Source organism: Dromiciops gliroides, chromosome 4 (assembly GCF_019393635.1).
Source record: "Dromiciops gliroides isolate mDroGli1 chromosome 4, mDroGli1.pri, whole genome shotgun sequence".
In the NCBI taxonomy this organism is placed as follows: domain Eukaryota; kingdom Metazoa; phylum Chordata; class Mammalia; order Microbiotheria; family Microbiotheriidae; genus Dromiciops; species Dromiciops gliroides.
Genome location: NC_057864.1, coordinates 115,170,004 through 115,194,721, shown reverse-complemented (window position 1 = coordinate 115,194,721; position 24,718 = coordinate 115,170,004). Strand labels below are relative to the sequence as shown.

Below are 24,718 nucleotides of genomic sequence, written 5' to 3'. Positions count from 1 at the left end.
CTATACTAAGTTCATACACTAAAATTCCTCCTTGGAGTCTTCATCATGGTTTGGAAACAGCCCTGGATTCGAGAATGCTATGCCAGCACAGCACAAACTCTAGAAAGCTTTTCCAAAATGGACAGTGACAGATAGAATGTCTGTCATCTGAGCAGCAGCAGAGCTAAGTCTGGAGAGGCTTCTTGCCAGCTGGCCCCTGGAAGTTGGATTTCTGAGCCACCAAGAGTTCTCAAAGATGCCCATTGTGGTGAGGAGAGGTAGCAGTCTGTATTGATGGAAGAAGTACCCACATTATAAAATCACAGATCTTAAGTACTCTGAAGTCTGATATAAATGATTTTATATCATTTAAAAAATATTTTATATCACAGGATCCCTGTTGTGGGTTAGCTATGTCTCTGTTCTTATTGCAATTAGAGATCAAATGGAAGAGACTTCCTGGGGATTTCCATCATGCTATAAGGGGGAAGAGAACAAGCATTTATTAAGCACCTATTATGTGCCAAGCGTGGTGGTAAGTGCTTAACAAATATTATCTCAAATGGTCAAAGGATATGAACAGGCAGTTTTCAGATGAAGAAATCAAAGTTATCTATTGCCATATGAAAAAATGTTCTAAATCACTATTGATTAGAGAAATGCAAATTAAAATAACTCTGAGGTACCACCTCACACCTATCAGATTGGCTAATATGACAAAAAAGGGAAAATAATAAATGTTGGAGAAGCTGTGGAAAAATTGGAACACTATTGCATTGTTGGGGGAGTTGTGAATCGATCCAACCATTCTGGAGAACAATTTGGAACAATGCCTAAAGGGGTATGGGACTGTGACCCGGTAATACCACTACTAGGTCTGTATTCCAAAGAGATCATAGAAAAGGAAAAAGGACCCGTATGTACAAAAATATTCATAGCTGCTCTCTGTGGTGGGAAAGAATTGGAAATCAAGGGAATGCCCATCAATTGGGGAATGCCTGAACAACCTGTGGTATATGAATGTAATGGAATACTATTGTGCTGTAAGAAATAATGAGCAGGCAGATTTCAGGAAAATGTGGAAAGACTTAAGTGGACTGATGCTGAGTGAAGTGAGCAGAACCAGAACATTGTACATAGTAACAGCAACACTGTATGATGACCAATTGTGATAGACTTGGCTCTTCTCTGTGGTGCAATGATCCAAGACAATGCCAAAGAACTCATGATGGAAAACGTTCTCCACATTGAGAAAAAAGAACTGTGGATTCTGAATGCAGATTGAACCATACTATTTCTACTTTTTTTTTTCTTTTTTGAGGTTTTCCCTTGTGTTCTGATTCTTTCACAATATGACTAATGTAGAAATATGTTTAGTCGACTTGAGTGAGGTTCTTTCTCTTTGGGAATACGATCTGCTAGGTGGAGGCAGCTTTCTCTCTCTCTCTCTCATAGATCTGAGGAGCTAGGTTTTTTTCTATTCTTTCAGAAGCATGTATTCTCTCTTTACTAACCTCTTTACTCTTTAATAAATGCTTAATGCCTAAACTGTTGCAGAAGCTCCTAATTTATAAGTAAATCCTAGCTAGTTTGGGGTAATTTAGTTTTACTCGTCACACTGTCTTGGGGAGGGGGGAGAAAAATTTGGAACTAAAAATCTTATGAAAATAAATGTTGAAAACTATCTTTACATTAACTGGAAAATAATAAAAATACTTTTATGATTTAAAAAAAGAAACAATATCTCATTGAATAAACAAAAATGTGAGAGAACTTTCTCAAGAGTATGAGGAAATGGGAGAGGGGGAGGGAAAGGGGATAGGAACATGTGTTAAGGCACAGCTCTCTTAATTTTCTGTGAAGCTACACTTAATTTGTGCTATTACAGGCATATATCATAACCACTGTCTAAGGGAAGCCAAATTCAGGAGCTCTGTTTCTTTTTGTAGCTCTTTTCCCCACGATTATTTAAATAAGAAAAAATTCCTTGCCTCATTTCTGCTGTTAACAAATGAAAATCCAAAATTTACCAGTGTTTGAATTTCACAAGTCATGTGTGATAAATAGGTTCATCATGTCTCCTTCTTCTCCTCTTCCTCCTTTTTTTTAAAGCCAAGCCCCAGAACTGTCTTCATCCTGTGTGCTTAGCACAGTGCCTAGCACACAGTAGGTGCTTAATAAATGTTTACTAATTGATTGAAAGATCACTCCAGCTCTGGAATTCACACACTTTAAGTACCCTTTAGACTTGTACCACACTCTGATTGGATGACTCCTCCCACAACCTCCACTGAAGACCAACTATGGCTTCCTTTCTCACAAGGTTGTGCTCTGGACTTCTCTACCCTGTCCGACATGCACTGGGCATCTTCATCCCTTCCACCCTCTTTTCAGCTCTCTTTTAGGAGTTGTCTTCTCCCCCTCAGAATATAAGCTCTTTGAGGGCAGAGACTTTCTTTCTGTTTATATTGAATTGCCAGTCCTTAGCACAGTGTCTGGAACATAGTATGAATTTAATAAATGCTTGCTGACTGTACTAACACCTATGATCAATGCAGAGCTCCTTAAAATAGAGTATTAATCTTTGTAAAAATAAAATAAATAAAATAAAAGTATTTTATAATTTTACAGTTACAGGTAGAGATAGTTTTCAACATTTGTTTTTATAAGATTTCTAGTTTCAAATTTTTTTCCTGCCCTCCCTGCTCTTCCCCCTCCCCAAGACAGCAAGCAATCTGATATAGGTTATATATGTACAATCACATTAAAGATATTTCTGCATTAGTAATGCTGTACAAGAATCAGAGCAAAAAGAAAAAAACCTCAAAAAAAGAAAAAAATAGAAATACTATGGTTCAATTTGCATCTAGATTCCACAGTTCTTTTTTTCTGAATTTGGAGAACATTTTTCATCATGAGTCCTTTGAACTATGTTGGACCATTGTATTGCTGAGAAGACGCAAGTCTATCACAGTTGATCAACATACAATGTTGTTTATACTGTGTACAATGTTCTCCTGATTCTGCTCATCTCACTCAGCATCAATTCATGTAAGCCCTTCCAGGCTTCTCTGAAATCTGCCTGCTCATCATTTCTTACAGTACAATAGCATTCCATTACATTCATATACCGCAACTTGTTCAGCCATTCCCCAGTTGATGGGCATCCTCTCAATTTCCAATTCCTTGTCACCACAAAAAGAGCAGCTATAAATATTTTTGTACATGTGCGTCCTTTTCCCTTTTTTTATGATCTTTTTGCTGGGTCAAAGGGTATTCACAGCTTTATAGCCCTTTGGGCATAGTTCTAAGTTGCTCTCCAGAATGGTTGAATCAGTTCACAGCTCCACCAACAATGCATTAGTGTTCCAATTTTTCCACAGCTTCTCCAACATTTATTATCTTCCTTTTTTGTCATGTTAGCCAATCTGATAGGTGTGAGGTGGTACCTCAGAGTTGTTTTAATTTGCATTTCTCTAATCAATAGTGAAAAAAGTGTGTGTTTTTAAAAAGCACAGTTAACAGATGTGCTCATTGTTTTTTCTCTGCTATGTACTTTATCCATCTGGCTGGCTATAGCTATATGGCATGCACAAATACAACACCAGCTTTAAATGTCAGTGGGAAGAGACAATTCCTGTGGTGATGCTTAGAAATGCCATCTAACCACTGATAAGGCAATATAGTATTGTGGGGAAAAAATCTCTAGACAAGGTCAAAAGACCTCACTTTCCTGGGTGCGTGACCTAAGGCTTCTGATCCTCAGTGTTCTCATCTGTAAAATACAGATAACAAACTACACCAGAGGATGTGCTGTTGGGAGCAGCAGGGAGAGGAGTGAGGGAGGAAGGGGGGCAGCATAGTGCCTACTACAGTATATCATCGGGGCCATCTCCAGTCGTCCTGATATGTATCTTGCCACTGGACCATATGGCTCTGGAGAAGAGAGTGAGGTTGGTGACTTTGCACAACCCTCCCTCTCTAAAATCTAGTTCAGTACAAGTCATGACATCACCTGCCAATGTTGTGGTCTTCTTTGAGAACAAAGGACAAACAACAATTACAGTACATGCCAAGCACAGTACATATAGAGATTTACAAGCTTTTAAGAGTTTTACAAATCTAAAAGCTTTATAAATACTATCTTATTCAATCCTCACAATGATCCTCTGAAGTGAGTGTTACTATTATGCAAATTTTACAATTGAAGAAAATGAGATACAGAGGTTAAATGACTTGCCCAGGGTCACACATTTAGTAGGTTTCTAAAGCTGAATATGAACTCCTGACTCTAGACCCACTGCTCTATCCATTGTGGCACCTAGCAGTAAAAAACAAACAAATTTTAAAAATGAAGCAAAACAAAACAAAACAAAAAAACAACTTAGATAAAGCACTACATCAATGTAATCTATGATTCCTTTTTATCACTCTTCCAGGCTGTAAGACCTCTGAACACCCTGGTCATGAGAGAAGGCAGCTATGAATCCATTTCTGTCTCATCATCATGGAATTAAGGAATACTCTGTTATCCAGGACTTACCCAAAATGGCAGGGGTGGTTAATATCCCCTCCAAGGCACTCACTTTCAGGATGCTTAGAAGGGAAAAAAAGGGGATCAGCAAGAACACAGGGAACCTCAGGCTTAGATCATGGGTCCTGAGGAGAACAGGACGGTAAAAAAAGAGTAAGATTATCATTCTGAAGACTAGGAATTGAATCCAGGCTCTAGCATTTTCTACCAGTGTGACATCAGGGAAGTTATTTAGTATTTCTAGACTTGAGATTTCTCACAACACAAAAAGGTTGTACCCAATAACCTTGATAAGTCTCTTCAGACTCTAAATCTACATTCTTACCAGTGGATCCAGCCTTTTAAAGTGTGTATTAGGATGTAGCAAAGTGGGTGTCTGCCACGGAGTGTATGTCTATACTGTCTTCATTGTCTGCTACTTGGGATGCCTCTTTGCAACTTAAAATTAGCGACTATTTGTGGTAGCAATCCTTAAATGGAAAGTGGTTTCTCATAATCTAAGTTGGTTGATGAGTTCCCTGTGCATCCGCATTGGCCTCTTCACACAAATCTTACTTTTCTTCCCCAATGGAATTATTTCCTTTATTATCTTTAGAATTTCATTCTTGAGGATGTCCCATCCATCTCTCTTGGACTAACTTCCCCTGGAGTATTTTATTCCACAGGTTCCTAGGTATTTTCCCTCTGAACTCTTTGCAATCGGCTGTCCCCAAAGCCTGGTTGTATATCAGCCTCTACCAGGAATTTATTTATCTTCTTCTCTATTACAAAGTCTAGGATGTATATGTCAGAGACTTGAACCTAGGTCAATATGAAAACAAGGCCACCCCTCCTTCCACTATATCATACTGCCTATGTCAATCATAGTATCTTTAAAAACAAAAAGAACAGCAAATGATTTTCACAGAGCCTGACATATCTATTTGGTTATTAAGTTAGGGCAATTCTTTGGGAAACAAACTCCAATTCTGAGGCATATCCTAAAATAAATATTTCTCTGCAAAGACTATTCTAGCATACTGTATATTCAGCTTTGTCATCCACATGCTATCTATGGGTAAATTTGGTCACCTTCAAATGGGATGTTATAGCGAGGTTCCTTTTCAAAAAAGGGGTTACATTAGATAGCCTCCAAGATCTCCTTAATGCCAAGCTTCTGTGATGCTATTATGCAAAGAAGGATGAGCTCGAACACAGTTGCATTTTAAAATAAATAACCAGAATTAAAACCCAGAACTACAGAATATCTTGTTCAGTTTGCTTCTGTGTGCTATTCATCTGAAAGATTCAAATGGTCTTGAAAAGACCCTTTCCCCCACTCCTCTGTTTCTGACCCTCTCAGACATTCAGATCCAACATGCCAATGTTGAAATTTGATGATGGATGATCCTAACAGATAGTTTCCAACCCCCGCCCCTCTCTTCCCACACCTCCTCAAATAGGAAGGACTCAATATTATTTAATACAGAATGCAGCACAGGTCCTTGGCTTAAGTTTTGTGCCAAGACACTCTGCAGAGTTAAATAACTCCGTGACAAATATAACCAAGAGCAGAGGGAGAGAGAAATGACAAGATATGCACAAGGGAGATGAAGATCTGTTTTTAGCTGAAGCCTGAAATGAGAGTGTGATGATAAAGTACAGAGGTAGAGAACAGGTGGTTCCAGCTTGCTGAGGAGAAACTGGCTCTTTTGTCAACTTCAGGGGTCCAAGGGAAGAGTGAAAAAGGGAATGAGACCAAGTGAAGGAAAGGAGATGAAGTCAGGAAGTATCTGAGCCTAGAGCCAAATAATCTATAAATATTTATTTAATGTCTATTGCATAATGCATGTGGCAGGCTTGTGGGTGTGGGAGGTAGAGAGGAAGAAGGGTGGAAGACAGGGAAGAAGCCACAAAAGAAGTATTAACCATAGCCCCTGATTCTGAATAACTTGAAGTCTACTTGTTTTTCCTAATGAGAAATGATCCCTAATGATCTTAGGTAGTGTAGATTAGAGTACCAGACATATATAGTCAGGAAAACATGAGTTCAAATCTTGCCTCTGACATATGTGACTAGGTGTGTAAGCAAGTTACTTAACCTTTTAAGCCTCAGTTTCCATATCTATAAAATGGAGTTTTATAGTTATTGTGTGTACATATGTGTGTGTTTGTGTTCCAAGTACTAACACCTACCCTAGTACCTTTCTCATAGTAAGTAGGTGTTTGTCAAATTGACTTGGAGTCTCCTTCTTTAAGAAGACCACCATAAACATACAGAAATGAAGGTCCTTTATTCTCCAGGAGTTCTATATCTGGTTGTTAGGAACCAAAGACAACAAACAACATCTGTATCAGTATCAGCAACATAATAGTGATATCCATAATAATTAATCATAACCACTATAATATAGCGTTTTAATGTTTACAAAACACTAGATCTCCAGATAAACCCGTGTGTTTATATAATACATTATAGTTATATATTACATGATACTGTATTATATACACACATATATGTGTAAAATAAATAATGATCACAATAATCCTGTGAGGTTATTGTTACAGAACACACCCACCCATCCACACACATATAGATAGATAGATGAATAGACAGACAGATAGAGAGCAAGAGATATCTAGAATAAAGGAGCTTCATGTCTGTATGTTAATGGTGATCCTTTAAGAGAATGAAACTCCAACTCCAAGTCGGAGCCCCCAAGAGGGAAAGTCCAACTCCAATAATACACAAACACCTATTATGCTAAAGGTGCTAAGCTGGGCATCTGCACTTAGAGGAATCAGAAATGTACTTGATAAGTGAAGATCCAGCCTGGATGCAGTACTTAGTATTTTGGCATTAGTGGGCAAGATTACCATTTAAACAGCACAGATTTATAAATTAATTTATAGAGATTATTATTTCTAGTAGAAAAGACCTAGGACTCTTAAATTCTAGACATGATGTGACAGCCCCAAAAGAGCAAATGGAATTTTAGGATTTCCAAGGTCATCAACCCTACCCTAGGTACACTTTTCACCCTTCTCATCTTAATCTCTCAGTGGACCAGTTTACCTCTAGAATGTCCTCTTCTCTCAAGAAAGGCACATAGTTTCCAGAATGAGGGAGGTGATGGTCTCACCATAATTTGCTTTGGTCAGAATACATCTGGAATATGGTCGTCAGCTTTGGGCAACACATTTTATGAAAGTCATTGACAAACTGGAGTATGTCTGGAGGAAAATGACCAGGAGAGTGAGAAACTACTGGGAAACTTCTACACAAGTTGAAAAATAGGAATACTTAGCTCAGAGAAAAGAAAATGGAGCTTTCCTGAAGTTCTTCTAGGCTTGTTCCATAGAAGAGGAATTAGATTTGTTCTGCTAAGACACCTAGGGATGATGATAACCTACCCTAATGATTAACAGACTTCCATCTTGTCATACCCTACCCATGTTAATTCACTGTTGCCTTTGTATAATTCTGTTCTCTGTTCCCCACTGCCCTCTCCCTTATTCCCACCTTCCTCAACCCAACCCCCACAACATTTCACTATCAAGTTATTCACCCTTTCTTCTGTGTTATCTGGAATGCCTGCTCCATAGATAACATAGTTGCTTTCATTTTAAATCTTTTCTTCCTTGGTCTTTCCATTTTCTTGCACTAAGACCTGGTTCCATCCTGATAACTTCTCTTAACCCCTTGGTGAACCAGTTCATTTCTACAATATTTTCTCTCAAGTCTCTTGCCCCCTTACCATATCCCACTATTTGATGCCTTTTTTCCCTTAGTCACACGATACTGAAGAAAGCCAAAGAAAATCACTAAAGTGTGCTGACTGGCTTCACTACAAATGTATGTTACATAATTTAAAGTGGGATCTCTCTGTATGAAGCAATCCTTTTATAGCCCCTTGATCTCAGCTACCAGAGGATCTTTTCCAGATCTTTTCATCCCTCCTCACACTTTCCATAGTTCCCCCCACTCTCTCAGGTAAGAACCTTGCTTTGTCTTAATGAAAAAAATTGAGGCTATTCATGGAGATTTTGCTCTTCATCTCATATCACTTCTGCCACTACCTCCTCATTTGCTCATCTCACATGAATAGGTGGTCCTTGCCAAGACAAATCCCTCTCCATGCACAAATGATCCCCTTCCTCTCTTTTCCAGCAGCCAGCACCTTCTACTATCCCCACTCTCTTACTAATCTTCAATTTTTCCTCATATATTGGTTGCTTTCCTGCTGCTTATAAACAAGCCCAGGTCTCTTCATCTTCCACAAACCTTCACTTGATCATCTATCCTTGCTAGCTATCATCATTACATCTCTCCTCCCTTTTAGTGGCTGAATTTCTGAAGAAAACCATTTACAAGAGGTGACTCTACTTTCTTTCTTCTCACTGTCTTTGTAACTCTATGTACTCTGGCTTCCAATCCAGTTTGAATGATTTCAAATGAGACTGCATTGACAACTCTAATAGCCTTTTCTCAATCCTCATCCTTTTTGACCTGTTATCCTTTTCTCCTTGATACTCTCCCCTCTAGCAAACATGTTCTCAGTCCTGAATTCTCAGTCTCCTTTGCTGGATCTTCATCCCAATTGCACTTACTAAATCCAGAGGTTCCGTCCTCAAGAATCTGTCCTGAGCACTCTTATAATTTCCTTCTATACTATGTCACTTGGTGATCTTGTCAGCTCACAAGGATTAAAATTTCTTTTCTATGCTTATGACTCTATTTATTCAACACTAGCTTCTCTCTTGACTTCCAGTCTTCCATCTCCAATTGCCTATTGGGCAGCTCAAAATGGATGTCTCATATATACCTGAAACTAAAAATGTCCAAAACTGGGACCTTCCCCCCAAATCTTTCTTTCTTTCTAACTTCCCTATCCACCATGCTATCAGTCACCCAGGCTCATACTTTCTTTCTCTCGCCTGTCATATCCAATCTGTTGTCAAGTGCTATCAATTCTACCTTTGTGACATCTCCTGTTCCTTTCTCTCCCTTCCACTGCCAGCATCCTGGTGCAGACCATCATCACCCCATACCTAGACTACTGCAAAAGCCTGCTGGGTTGATATTCCTGAATAAAGTCTTCTCCACTCCATTTCATCCTCTGCTCCTCTTCCTAAAGTCAAGTTCTACCCATGTCACTTCCTATTGAGTAAACTCCAGTGGCTCCCTATCACCTTCAGGAAATAACAGAAAGTCCTGTTTGGTGTTAAAAACCCCACATGATCTGACTTTCTCCTCTCTCTGCAGTTTTTCTAAACCTAATTGTCCCTCCATGTACTCTATAATGCAGGGACACTTATCTCCTTGTTCTCACAAGACATGCCATCTTCTGACTGACTATTTTTTCCTTATACTTAATCTTCTATTTGTTTTAATTAGCCAAGCTCTTCATTCTCAATGACACCACCACCTCCACCCATCCTGCCCCCAGTCCTCAAAAACATAAGAAAAATAATACTTAATATGAACATGCATGGTCAATCAGAATAAATCTCCACTATGCTATATATATATATATAAAATTTGTTTCAATCTGCCCACCAGGAAGTGGGTAGCATGTTTCACCATTAATGCTCTGGAATTCTTACTGGTTATTACACTGATAAAAGTTCAGCACAATAGTATTCCATCACAATGACATAACAAAACTTGCTCATTCATTCCCCAGTTTATGGGAACTCCCTCACATCCCCATTCCTTGACACCTCAAAAAGAGCTATAAATATTTTTGTACTTCCTCAGGTTTGGTTTTTATTGTTGTTTTTGCTTAAGACTAATCCTTCCCTTAATCTACCTTCTCTCTAATTTTCCTTCCCCCATTTTCCCTTTCCCTCCTATTTCCTTGTTGAGTGAAATATATTTCTGTAACCAACAGTATGTGTGGTCTTCCTTCTTTTTTGACCAATTCAGATAAGAGTGAGGTTCAAGTATCAGCCACTACACCCAACTGCCTCCTCCTTTTTCATATAGATGTCTACTGATCTACCCTAATTACATGAGATAAATTTCCCTAAACTTTCTTTACCTGCCCCCAGGGCGTTCCTCTTCTCTCTTTCAATCCTTCTTTAAAGATCATCTCAACATAACAATACCACTCCCAGGCCTTGTTTAATTGGACTCTTTCAATGAAACTTGAAGGTAAGAGTTCAGAGGGGACACATGTATTAGCTCCCCATATTTGAATTTAAGCAGTTTATTCTTGTTTGGTCTTTTATCATTGTTCATTAGTGTTTACTTTTGGGTGGGTTTTTTTTTCCACTCCTTTGAACTTCAAAGTTTCTCTATAGCTCTGATCTTTTAAACAGGAATGCTTGGAAATCCTTAGTTCATTAAAGATTCATTTTTAATTCTGAACCATTATACTTAGTTTTTCAGAGCAAGTTATTCTTGGTTGGAAGCCCACATCCTTTGCCTTCTGTAATATCATATTCCAAGCTCCCCACTTCTTTATAGTTGTGGCCGCTAAATCATGTGTGATCCTGATGGTGGTTCCTTAGTATTTGGAATTCCTTCTTGCTGGCTGCTTGCAGTATTTTTTAACTGGAAATCCTGGATTTTAGCTATATTTCTGGGAGGTTTTAGTTTGAAGTTTCTTTCAGGAAGTGACCAGTGGATTCCTTCTGGTTCTCAGATATTTGAGTAGTTTTCTTTTATGATTTCTTGAAATATGAGGTCTAGGCTCTTGTTGATGGCTCTGAAATAGTACAATGATTCTTAATTTTTTTCTCCTCAAGCTGTTTTCCAGGTAAGTTGTTATTGCTCTGAGATGCTTTACATTTTTTTTTTTAGCCTTTTGACTTTTTAAAAATATTTCTTGTTGTCTCAAAGAGTCATTGCCTTCTATTTGGTCCATTCTAATCTGTGAATTTGTTGTTTGGACAAAGTTTTGTTCATCTTGTGCCAAGCTATTAACTTCCTTTCCAATTCTTTTTTCTATCACTCATTTCTTTTCCAATTTTTCCTCAAAAATTCTAATTCCATTTATAAAAATATTAAAAAAAAATTTAAACCCTTGCTTCATATTTTCCAGGAATTCTAGTTATGTTTGAGTTCCAGCTATACTTTTCTCCGAGAGATTGCTTGAAGATATTTTGGAGTCATTCTCTTCTGTGTTTGTGTCTTGAGTGTACCTGCCAACATAAACAGCTCATTTTGATTGTGTGTGTGTGTGTGTGTGTGTGTGTGTGTGTGTGTGTGTGTGTGTGTGTGTTTTCTTCCAGCAACATCTAGGTCTTCTGGAGGGAAAGTCAGGCCCTGTTGATGCTTTTTTTTTTTTTGGAGGGGGGGTGGTATTGAAGATTGTTATTTGAGGATCTCAGGCACAGGTTGGGGACTTGCAACTTTCCAGTGTTCCCTAAGTGGCCTGGTGCAGGGCAAAATCTGATTGCTACTCCCCCTGCAAGTTACTAACCTGGGTTTGGGGCTGAGCAATAGTAGACTGTTGCTGAACTCTTCCTATCAATCAGCTTGAAAACTGTTAGTTCCAAGTGCTAGAAATGTAAGTTCCCCTTTAGTCTGGGATTCTTGCTTTGGTTATTCCTCTGCAGTATGGGCTAGATGCTGGAAATGAGACCCTGCTATGGGGCAGGCATCTGAGCCTTCTGGATTCTGAATTACCTCCTTTTTCAGTTCATTGCCCAGGGCCTTCCTGCCTAGCACTGCCACTTCCCTGACCAAGGCCCCTTCTCAGTCTGCTCTGGATTTGTGACTCAGAACTGGGCGGTAGGCAACAAAGCTGTCCATTTGCACCTGTCCACCTTGTAGTACCACAGTATGGATCTGAGGTTATCCCAGTAAGGGTCTGGGACTTCTCTTGCCTTGGCGCAAACCTCTCCCTGAGCACTAGAGTGCAGCATGCTCCTGGTCACGCTCAATGTCCAGTGTCTGCAGGCCTTTCAGCTGGACAAAAGCTTCACTTTGACTTTTCCTGGATGCCTCCATTACAATTCAGTATAGGACATTTTCTAGATCTATTTGGAGGAGTTTGTGTAAAGGAACTCACTGAACTTCTAACAGTCTGTACTCTTGGCTGCCGTGACTGCGCTCAGTTTTCAATGGTTGAATCTGTCCTTCCTCCATCTCCTGGCTTCCTGCAAGTCTCAGTAAAAACTCTATCTTTTGTAAGAAGCCATTCCCAATCCCTTTTCATGAAAATGCCTTTTTCCAAGATTATTCCCTAATTTATCCTATTTCTTGCTTGTATATAGTTATTTGCATGTTGTCTTCCCCATTAGATTGTAAGTTCCTTGAGAGCAGGGACTGTTTTTGCCTTTCTTTGTATCCCCAGTGCTTACCACAGTTCTGGGCACATAGTAGGCCCTCAATAAATGCTTCTTGATTTGATATATATTCAATTTAATTCAACAAGGATATATTAAATGCCAATTATATGCAAGACACAATGCGGGGTACTAAGGTTATAAAGATAGAAAAGAAATAGTCCCTTCCAATGAGTAGCTTATATCATACTGGGTGTAACGATTGGAATGACGCCACCTGCTGGAGACTTACTGTAGAAGAGTTCTGCCCATGAAGCGAAGGTCTTTGAGGGCAAGACCAGGAGTCTTTTCTTTGGGGTGAGGAAGTGACGTGGGCTAGCGGGAGGAGGAAGGAAGAGACTGGCGCTCAGTCTCACGCTCTTTCCTTTGGACTCTGGTGGACAGCGGAGCTAGAAATGTGCTCTCCCTTTAATAGATAGGAATCTAGGCCTTTCTCTCTCTTTACCAAAATTCTTATTCTCCTTAATAAATGCTTAAAAGTCTAACTCTTGCTAAAGCTTATAATTTATTGGCGACCACTCATTAGATATTTTAGACAGTTTAGCTAGAATTTTAGCCCTTAACATGGGGGAATGAACACATATAAAGAAAAGTGAATATAATCATATATACAAAGTTAATAATAATAGCTAGCATTTATACATCTCTTTAAAGTGCTTTACATACAGCATCACACTTGATCCTCATAACAACTCTGTGAAACAGATATTGACAGAGGCTAAATGGGTCACATTTTACTAGGTCACACAGCTAGTCAGCATCACTAAAAGCCCCCAAACAAACCCTATCATCTAGATCTAGCCTGACCCAAGGAGTGTATTATGACATGATCACTACCCTTGTTCGAGATGTTACACAATGCAGTCCAAGATAGCACTCGGTTTTTTGGTTTCCATATCTTATTTTCCCTTTTGAAGAAACGGACATTTGCACTTAACCTTTCTAATATCTCTTCAACCATTCTCTAAGTCTTTTTTGTTTGTTTGTTTTCCAGGGCAATGAGGGTTAAGTGACTTGCCCAGGGTCACACAGCTAGTAAGTGTCAAGTGTCTGATACCAGATTTGAACTCAGGCCCTCCTGAATCCAGGGCTGGTTCTTTATCCACTGTGATACCTAGCTGCCCCTCATTCTCTAAGGTTTAAAAAAAACTTCCAACAGGTACTCAGCCATAACATCTGCCAATTCTGTCAGTACTCCAAATAGTTCATCCAGTGACTTGACCTCACCAAAGACAGCTAAATGCTGCCCAACCATCTCCTCATGCCTGGGTTTCCATTCCCTGCTGATCATCATTGTGTTCTATCCTCCTAGTTCAAAGATCACTCTCCTTTCTTCTTCTTTAGTTTATCAAACATTAGGTTACTGAGTTCAATTGTTTCTGATTCTTTCTTATCTTGTCTGCTCAACTGATCTACTTTTCCATTTTTTTTTTTAACCAGCAGCAAATAGTTTTGATGATCACTGCTTTATAATAGATTGTGAAGTCTGGAAGTGTTGATCTTCCTTCATTTGTACTGTAACGATTAGAATGACGCCACCTGCTGGAGACTTACTGTAGAAGAGTTCTGCCCATGAAGCGAAGGTCTTTGAGGGCAAGACCAGGAGTCTTTTCTTTGGCATCAGGAAGTGACGCCAGCTAGTGGGAGGAGGAAGGAAGAGACTGGCGCTCAGTCTCACGCTCTTTCCTTTGGACTCTGGTGGAGAGCGGAGCTAGAAATGTGCTCTCCCTTTAATAGATAGGAATCTAGGCCTTTCTCTCTCTTTACCAAAATTCTTATTCTCCTTAATAAATGCTCAAAAGTCTAACTCTTGCTAAAGCTTATAATTTATTGGCGACCACTCATTAGATATTTTAGACAGTTTAGCTAGAATTTTAGCCCTTAACAGATGGCTGACCACGAAGAGGAAAGCTAAACCTCAGTCTTCTGATCTTCTGGTTGGGTAAGAAATTTCCCCTACCCTTTAAATTGCTAAGTACGGGCGTACTGGCTGTGTTTTCCCTTTAAATTTTTTCAAATGGATCTTTTAAACTCCCTAATTACCTTATTTTTTATTTTAGTCTGTTTAACCAGACAAATGGGGGATAAGATCATGTTAATGCTTTGTTTTTGTGGATTTTCTGTTTTTCTTTTTATTTTTGTTAAAAGAGCCAGCAACTTACTCACACAAGGAAATATCTCTCTCTCTCTCCCAACCATGCTTTTTCAGAGAAACCTAAAGAGATTCCTGCAGCTTTTCCCAGTTCTAACACTAATTGTTGCTCTAATTTTGCATGCCTGGAGGCAATGACCCACCCTCTTGAAGCTTTTAATCCCCTAGCACCTGGAGGCTAAGTGGGGGAAGAGGAATCCAGGCCTGAGTTCAAAATCAAGTCTGATTCAAATTGCGCTGGTCCCTCCCCTCCTCTCCAGACCCCACCCTCTACTCCTCCCATGGCCAAGCCCATTGCTTCCCCTGCCTGGGAAGTCCAGAGATCTGATGCGCATGCTCAACTTTCTCTAACTACATTTGCAGCTTCAGGCTCAGCCCTTCCCCAGCCTGGCTGTGCTTCTGAGACAACCTTAGAAAACCCTTTAAATTCCAAATATACTCATTTTGTTCATAATTTTGCTAACCTGCTTTTGTCTTTAATTAGTAATCTTATAAAGCATTTGTATGGTGAAAAGACTGACAGACAATATAGAGGGGTTAAAGAAGAAAAACTTAAGATGAATAAGAATGACAATCATCAACATAGTTCAAGACTCAGCTTCTTTTGCCATGGAAGGGTATATATTGTACAGAAATGTAGAAGGAAGCAGCAAGGTATCGATATGAGTATTGGGGATTTTAGATACCGGAATCAAAAGTGTTCTGAATTCACTCAGAGTAATAGTATCAGTTCAGAGGTTACATAGGATTTCTATGCTATCATATCTACATTTTGAAATTAATGGTATGGGTTTATTTTCATAGAGATTTTCATGCTTTTGAGGTTGTGTTTTATACTTAGTTTTTAAAACAAGGTGAATATTTGTAAAATTTTTTATAGTCATGTGATCAAGTTAATATTTTATAATACTCTTATTAATATTAAGTTCATATTCATTTATATTTCCTTAGTTTGAATTTCATTGTCTTTTATTGTTCCATGTGTATTTTCTTCTATTCATTTATCTATCTAATTCTGAAACATTGCAAGATGGTTTTGTTTTTATTATACAATGTTAATTCTAGGAGTATTGTGCTCCCATAGTCTGAGTTGTTTGTTTTTGTTATTTTTTTTTAACTGATTATTTGATCAAACTCTTTAAAGCATTTCCCTGGCAAATTTGTTGCCATGGCAAGTGTAAATTTATTCTAGAAGTATTATTTTTGATAAGTATATTCAAAAAAAAAGAGGGGAACATTTGTAAAAGTTGTCTTTGAGATTGTGTTGTGCTTTAACTTGTATTTAAATAGGTTCAGATTTTTCAAAAAAGTAATTGTATACTAAGTTAAAAAAAGGGGTATTATTTGAAATTGTTGCATAATTATATATTGTGTTCTGAGTCAAGATGTATTCACATTTTTTGCAATCATTTATTATCCTCAATTTTTAAATCCATATGAGACTTGGATTATGGGAACTTATCATTTAAGACATTGATTGCCTTTATTCTGAGTTATCAGATGCCAGTTGGCCAAGATGCCATCCAATCACAAGAGGAATACATGCAAGAGCAGACACTGAACTGTCACATGAGGGGAGACATGCATGAAGTCAAGGTATGGCCAAGGGAACGGCTTTTGACAAATGTTGAGGTTGGATTCTCTTGGTTTAATATTTTATTTTCTTTTTCCCCACAATATTGTACAGATGGCTGGAAGTATTCATCCCACCCATCTCACTTCTACACCTGGCTTCTATGCTCCCTCCTATATGCCTGATGCCATGGACATCTCAATCCCATGCATCTGATTAAGTCTGACTCAGTTTCCTCCAATATGTTCGGTGGCATGGACATATATTCCATCCACCTATTTTAAACCTGGCATACTGCATGGGCAGTATATATTGCTCAAGTGTGGGAATGCTCATATCCCATCATTTCTCTGTTCTTTTATGGTAACCCCCATAATTATCTCAGGTGTCATGATAAATACAGTGTTGAATTTGGCCTTGACACCTGTTACCAATTATATTAGATTTTTTAATTTCTCATAATGGCATGAGGATAATTAGGCAGATGATGCAAAAAGTGATAAAACAAAGATAAAAATTATTTTTATTAATTAATATTGCAGCAATTGTCTTCTCAATTACCCTCCATAAGGGGGGACTATAGTAATATTATAATTTTAAAGAATGTTTCAATTTTTATTTTATTATATGTTTCATGGGTAACAACTAAGATTCTGAATTCCCTTAGACACGTTTTTGAGAACTTTCATTGTTTGATTTGATTATTGACAAAGCTATTTTAAAGTTGTGTTAAGCTCAATTTTGTAGGAAATTTTCCTGGCTGATTACCAGCATCCACACATCAACCCCTGAAAAGACTTCCATTCCATGACTACACCTAGAGGACATCTAAGAAAAGACTTTCAGAGACTTTAAATGAACAGTTTTGATTTGTTGTTTTTGTTGTTTTTTTCTCTTTCTGTTATAATATACACAATCTGTAACATGTATTCTCTGCAGAGGCCCTCCCTTTGCAAGACTAATGTCAAAGCGTCGGTTCATGAGGACAAAAAAAAAATTGCCCCTCTGGACAAAACTTTCCTCTCTTCCTTTTCTATATTGTTGTTCACATATTATTAGTTAGCAATAGTTATTATATTGTTTTTACTGTTCCGTCAAGGAAACATTTTGTTTCTTGAGGAACAACAGGGGGGACTGTAACGATTGGAATGACGCCACCTGCTGAAGACTTACTGTAGAAGAGTTCTGCCCATGAAGTGAAGGTCTTTGAGGGCAAGACCAGGAGTCTTTTCTTTGGCATCAGGAAGTGACGCCAGCTAGTGGGAGGAGGAAGGAAGAGACTGGCGCTCAGTCTCACGCTCTTTCCTTTGGACTCTGGTGGAGAGCGGAGCTAGAAATGTGCTCTCCCTTTAATAGATAGGAATCTAGGCCTTTCTCTCTCTTTACCAAAATTCTTATTCTCCTTAATAAATGCTTAAAAGTCTAACTCTTGCTAAAGCTTATAATTTATTGGCGACCACTCATTAGATATTTTAGACAGTTTAGCTAGAATTTTAGCCCTTAACAGTACTTTTCTCCATGTTTCTGCATTCATATTGTCTTTCTCTTTCTCTCTCTCTCTCTCCTCTCCCCCCCACACCCCACACGCTAAATTTCTTCTTTTTTCCCTTTCTGACAAAAAATGATGTTGGGAATAAAAAATATATAGAGAGAGAATCTCAAGGAAAATAATGGAGAAAAAAAAGTCAAGGAGTGGATCAAAAGGTAGCGGAGAGGAAGCAGCAAACTGCCTGAGCTCTCCTTCTGTTCCCTCAAAAAGAACATTAAATCAAGCCTCTGGACGGATTCTGAAACTACAGAACCTGCAAAGGGACAGAGAGACACAGTCCTCCAACTAGAGATAATCTAGAAGACTTGGAAAAGGTCGGTCTGACTCGGGCAAAAGGGAGGCCCAGCGCAGGGCAGCAACCCAGCACCGAGGGGGTCAGGGCAAGTCAGCAGGAGCTGCGGGCCACGGCCGAACAACTGAGGCCCCTGGAACCTGGTTCAAAAATCTGGTGGCCAAGAAGGACAGTGGAAAAACCTACCTGCACCGGTCGGGAGGGCGACGAACTGGTCAGGCGGGAACGGACACCAGGAGCGGGCGAACACACCCAGACAGGAAGTACAGGGTGGGGGATCTCCACACACCATAAAGGCCTCAGAGTAAAAAGTTGGTCACACAGCACTTATACCCCTGCACAAGAAGCCCAAAACAGGGACTCTGGTGCCCCGAGAGCAGACCTCAACTTAAAAAATAAATAAATAAACTGCAATAATGAGTAAGAAGCAAAAAAGAGCCCTCTCCATTGAGAGCCTCTGTATCAATAGGGAAGAAGCCAACGCAAACTCAGATGAGGATAATACCCTCAAACTGCCTACATGTGAAACCTCACAAGGGAAGGTGAATTGGTCTCAGGAACAAAAAGCCTTCCTGGAGGAGCTCAAAAAGGATTTTAAAAATCAATTGAGAGAGGTGGAAGAAAAAATGGGGAGAGAAATGAAAGCAAAACAAGAAAACTATGAAAAAAGAATCAGCAGCTTGGAAAAGGAAGCACAAAGATTGATTGGCCAAATGGAAAAAAAAAGTGCATAATTTCACTGAAGAAAACAACACCTTAAAAAATTCAGTTGGCCAAATGGAAAAAAAGGTGCATAATCTCATTGAAGAAAACAATGCCTTAAAAAATTCATCTGGCCAAATGGAAAAAAAGGTGCATAATCTTACTGAAGAAAACAATGCTTTAAAAATTAAAGTGGGACAGTTGGAAGATAAGGAATCCATGAGATACCAAGAATCAGTCAAGCAAAATCAAAAGAATGAAAAAATAGAAGAAAATGTGAAATACGTCATTGGAAAGACAACTGATCTGGAAAACAGATCAAGGAGAGACAATTTGAGAATCATTGGACTGCCTGAAAGCCATGACCAGAAAAAGAATCTAGACACCATATTCCAGGAAATTATTAAGGAGAACTGCCCTGATATCATAGAATCAGAGGATAAAATCATCATTGAAAGAATCCACCGATCACCTCCTGAAAGAGACCCCAAAAGGAAACTCCAAGGAATATTGTAGCCAAATTCCAAAATTATCAGGTGAAGGAGAAAATACTCCAAGCAGCCAGAAAGAAGCAATTTAAATATCATGGAGCCACAGTCAGGATTGCTCAGGACCTGGCAGCTTCAACATTAAAGGACTGCAAGGCTTGGAATATGATATTCCGGAAGGCAAAGGAGCTTGGATTGCAGCCAACGAATCTATTACCCAGCAAAAATGTGCATTTTCTTTCAGGGGGAAAAGATGGACATTTAATGACATTGGGGACTTTCCATCTTTCCGGTGAAAAAGACCAGAACCTGAATAGAAAATTTGATCTCAACATACAAGACTCAAGAGAAGTTTAAAAAGGTTAAACAGAGGGGGAGAAAAAAAAAGGTTACCCCTATTAGGTTAAACTGTTTATATCCCTACATGCGAAGATAATACTCATAACTTCTTAAGAACTGTAAATGTATTTGGGGCAGAGAGAAGGACTTCACACACGAGGGTATAAATAATTTATAAATGTCTTTGATGTGATGATACAAAAAAAAATTTTTAAGGGGTTAAAAAGGGAGTCTATTGGGAGGAGAGACAAGGGGAGGTGGAAGGGGATGAATTATATCTTATGAAGAGGTGAAAAAAAAAACCTATTACATAGAGGGAAAGAAAGGAGGGGTGAACATTGTTTCAACCCTATTCTCATTAGATTTGATTCAAAGAGGGAATAACATATACATTCATTGGGATAAAGAAACTTAACTCTTTCTTTAGAGAATCAAAAGGGGAAGGGAAAGGGGGGGACTGATAGAAGGGAGGACAAAAGCAAGGGGGAAAAGGGTAAAAGAAAAGAGAGGGGGGTGATAAAAAGGGAGGGCAGATTGCGGGAGGCAGGGGTAAGAAGTAAAACGTCGGTGAGGAGGAATAGGGTGAAAGAAGGGGGGCAAAAGTACAAAGGGGGTAATAAGAATGGAGGGGAATAGACAGTAATAATAACTGTTGAATGTGAATGGATGACCTCTGCTATAAAATGGAAGCGAATTGCAGAGTGGATTAAAAACCAGAATCCTACAATATGCTGTTTACAAGAAACACATTTGAAGCAGAGAGATACACACAGAGTAAAGGTAAAAGGCTGGAGTAGAATGTATTATGCTTCAGCTAAAGTAAAAAAAAGCAGGGGTAACAATCCTTATCTCAGACAAAGTGCAGGCAAAAATAGATCTCATTAAAAGAGATAAGGAAGGAAATTACATCTTGCTTAAAGGTACTATAGATAATGAAGTAATATCAATATTGAATATTTATGCACCAAGTGGTATAGCATCCAAGTTCTTAAAAGAGAAGTTAAATGAGTTACAAGAGGAATTAGACAGTAATAACCATACTAGTGGGGATCTGAATCTCCCCCTCTCAGAATTAGATAAATCTAGCCAAAAAAATAAATGAGAAAGAAGTGAAAGAGGTGAATAGATTACTAGAAAAGTTAGACATGATAGATGTCTGGAGAAAATTGAATGGGGATAGAAAGGAATATACCTTTTTCTCAGCAGTACATGACACATTTTCAAAAATTGACCATGTATTAGGGCACAAAAACATCATAGTCAAATGTAGAAAGGCAGAAAGAATAGTAAATGCATCCTTTTCAGATCATGATGCAATAAAAATTACATGTAAGAAAGAGCCAGGGAAAAGTAGAATGAAAATCAATTGGAAACTAAATAATTTCATTCTAAAGAATGAATGGGGGGCAGCTAGGTGGCGCAATGGATAGAGCACCGGCCCTGGAGTCAGGAGTACCTGAGTTCAAATCCGACCTCAGACACTTAAACACTTACTAGATGTGTGACCCTGGGCAAGTCACTTTACCCCAAATTGCCCTCACTAAAAAAAAAAAAAAAAAAAAGAATGAAGGGCCAAACCAAGAAATCATAGAAACAATCAATAACTATATCCAAGAGAATGACAATAATGAGACAACATACCAAAATCTATGGGATGCAGCCAAAGCAGTGCTTAGGGGAAAATTTATAGCTCTAAATGCTTACATGAATAAAAAAGAGAAAGAGGAGATTAATGAATTGGGCCTGCAACTTAAAAAGTTAGAAAAAGAACAAATTAGAAATCCCCAATTAGATACTAAATTAGAGATCCTGAAAATCGAAAGGAGGAAATTAATAAGATTGGAAGCAAAAAAACTATAGAATTAATCAATAAAACTAAGAGCTAGTTTTATGAAAAAACCAATAAAATAGATGAAATATTGGTTAATTTGATTAAAAAAACAAATAAGAAAACCAAATTACCAGTATCAAAAATGAAAAAGGGGATGTTACCACCAATGAAGTGGAAATTAAATCAATAATTAGGAATTATTTTGCCCAACTGTATGCCAATAAATTTGACAATCTAAATGAAATGGATGAATATTTACAAAAATACAAACTGCCCAGGTTAACTGAAGAAGAAATAAAATCCTTAAATAAACCCATATTAGAAAAAGAAATTGAACAAGCCATTAATGAACTCCCGAAGAAAAAATCCCCAGGGCCAGATGGGTTTATGGGTGAATTTTACCAAACATTTAAAGAACAATTAATTCCAATATTATACAAATTATTTGGAAAAATAGGTGAAGGAGTTCTACCAAATTCGTTTTATGACACAAATATGGTGGTGATACCAAAACCAGGCAAAGCAAAAACAGAGAAAGAAAATTATAGACCAATTTCGCTAATGAATAATTGATGCTAAAAATCTTAAATAAGATATTAGCAAGGAGATTACAGCAAGTGATCACCAGGATAATATACTATGACCAGGTGGGATTATATCAGGAATGCAGGGCTGGTTCAACATTAGGAAAACTATAACATAATCAACCACATCAATAAGAAAACCAACCAAAATCATATGATTATCTTCAATAGATGCAGAGAAAGCTTTTGACAAAATACAAAGACCCATTCCTAATAAAAAACACTGGAGGAGTTTTAGGAATAGGGGGAACTTTCCTTAAATAATAAACAGTATCTACCCTAAAGTCATCAGCAAGTATTATATGCAATGGAGATAAATTAGAGGCCTTCCCAATAAGATCAGGGGTGAAACAGGGATTTCATTATCACCCCTATTATTTAATATTGTACTAGAAATGTTAGCTTTAGCAATCAGAGAAGAAAAAGGAATTAAAGGAATTAGAATAGGCAAGGAGGAAACAAAACTATCACTCCTTTGCAGATGATATGATGGTATAACTTAAGGAATCCTCAAGAATCAACTCAAAAATTACTTGAAACAATTAACAACTTTAGCAAAGTAGCAGGATATAAAATAAATCCACATAAATCATCAGCATTTCTATACATGACCAACAAAGTCCAGCAGCAAGAGATAGAAAGAGAAATTCCATTTAAAGTAACAGTAGATAATATAAAATACTTGGGAGTCTACTTGCCAAGACAAACCCAGGAACTCTATGACACAACTACCAAACACTCTTCACACAAATCAAATCAGATCTAAATAATTAGAAAGATATCAATTGCTCATGGATAGGCAGAGCTAATATAATAAAAATGACAATACTGCCTAAATTAATTTACTTATTCAGTGCCATGCCAATCAGACTACCTAAAAATTATTTTATAGAGCTAGAAAGAATAATAACAAAATTCATCTGGAAAAAACAAAAAATCAAGAATAACCAGGGGAAATAATGAAAAAAATTCACAGGAAGGTGGGTTAGCAGTACCAAACCTGGAGCTCTACTATAAAGTGGCAGTCCATCAAAACTATCTGGGTACTGGCTAAAAAATAGAGTGGTAGATCAATGGAATAGGCTAGGCTCAGGAAATGCAGTAGTAAATGACACTAGTAATGTAGTGTTTGGATAACCCAAAGACTCCAACTTCCTGGGATAGGAAAACTCAGTATTTGACAAAAATTGCTGGGAAAACTGAAGATAGTATGGCAGAAATTATGCATAGACCAACATCTTACACCTTATACCTAAATAAGGTCAAAATGGATACAAGATTAGACATAAGAGGTGATACCATAGGAAATTAGGAGAGAAAGGAATAGTCTACCTATCAGATCTTTGGAAAGGAAAACAGTTTTTGACCAAACAAGAGATAGAGTATATTATAAAATGCAAAGTGGATGATTTTGATTACATTAAATTAAAAAATTTTTGTACAAACAGAAGCAATGCATCCAAATTAGAAGGGAGGCAGAAAGCTGGGAAACAATTTTGAGGCCAGTAACTTCTGATAAAGGCCTCATGTCTAAAATATATAGGGAACTAAATCAAATTTATAAGAACCCAAGTCATTCCCCAATTGAGAAATGGTCAAAGGATATGAACAGGCAGTTTTCTGATGAAGAAACCAAAGCTATCTATTCCCATATGAAAAAATGCTCTAAATCTCTAATGATTAGAGAGATGCAAATAAAAACAACTCTGAGGTACCACCTGACACCTATCAGATTGGCTAAAATGATAAAAAAGGAAAATAATGTTGGAGAAGCTGTGGGAAAATTGGAACACTAATCCATTGTTGGTGGAGCTGTGAACTGATCCAACCATTCTGGAGAGCAATTTGGAATTATGCCCAAAGGGTGATAAAGCTGTGCATACCCTTTGACCCAGCAATACCACTTTTGGGTCTTTTTCCCGAAGAGATCATGGAAGGGGGAAAGGGACCCACATGTACAAAAATATTTATAGCTGCTCTTTATGTGGTGGCAAGGAATTGGAAGTTGAGGGGGTGCCCATCAATTGGGGAGTGGCTGGACAAGTTGTGGTATATGAATACAATGGAATACTATTGTGCTATAAGAAACAATGAGCAGGAGTTCAGAGAAACCTGGAGGGTCTTAGTGAGCTGATGATGAGTGAGATGAGCAGAACTAGAAGAACATTGTACACAGTAACATCAACATTAAGTGTTGATCTACTGTGATGGACTATATTCTTCTCACCAATGCAATGGCACAGAAGAGTTCCAGGGAACTCATGATGGAAGAGGATCTCCAAATCCAGGAAAAAAAAAAAAAAAGAACTGCAGAGTATAGATGCTAAATGAACCATACTATTTCTTTTTTTTTTGATGCTGTTGTTTTTTTTTTCTATTTAGAGGTTATCCATCATTGCTCTGATTTTTTTCTCTTAT

At 38.1% G+C, this 24,718-nt stretch overlaps 1 protein-coding gene across 2 annotated transcripts in view; it reads right to left on the bottom strand.

The window, feature by feature from the left end:
- Positions 1–24,718, bottom strand: part of SMYD2 (SET and MYND domain containing 2) — a 94,014-nt gene that overhangs the window by 32,652 nt on the left and 36,644 nt on the right. The gene's annotated exons all lie outside the window — the stretch shown is intronic.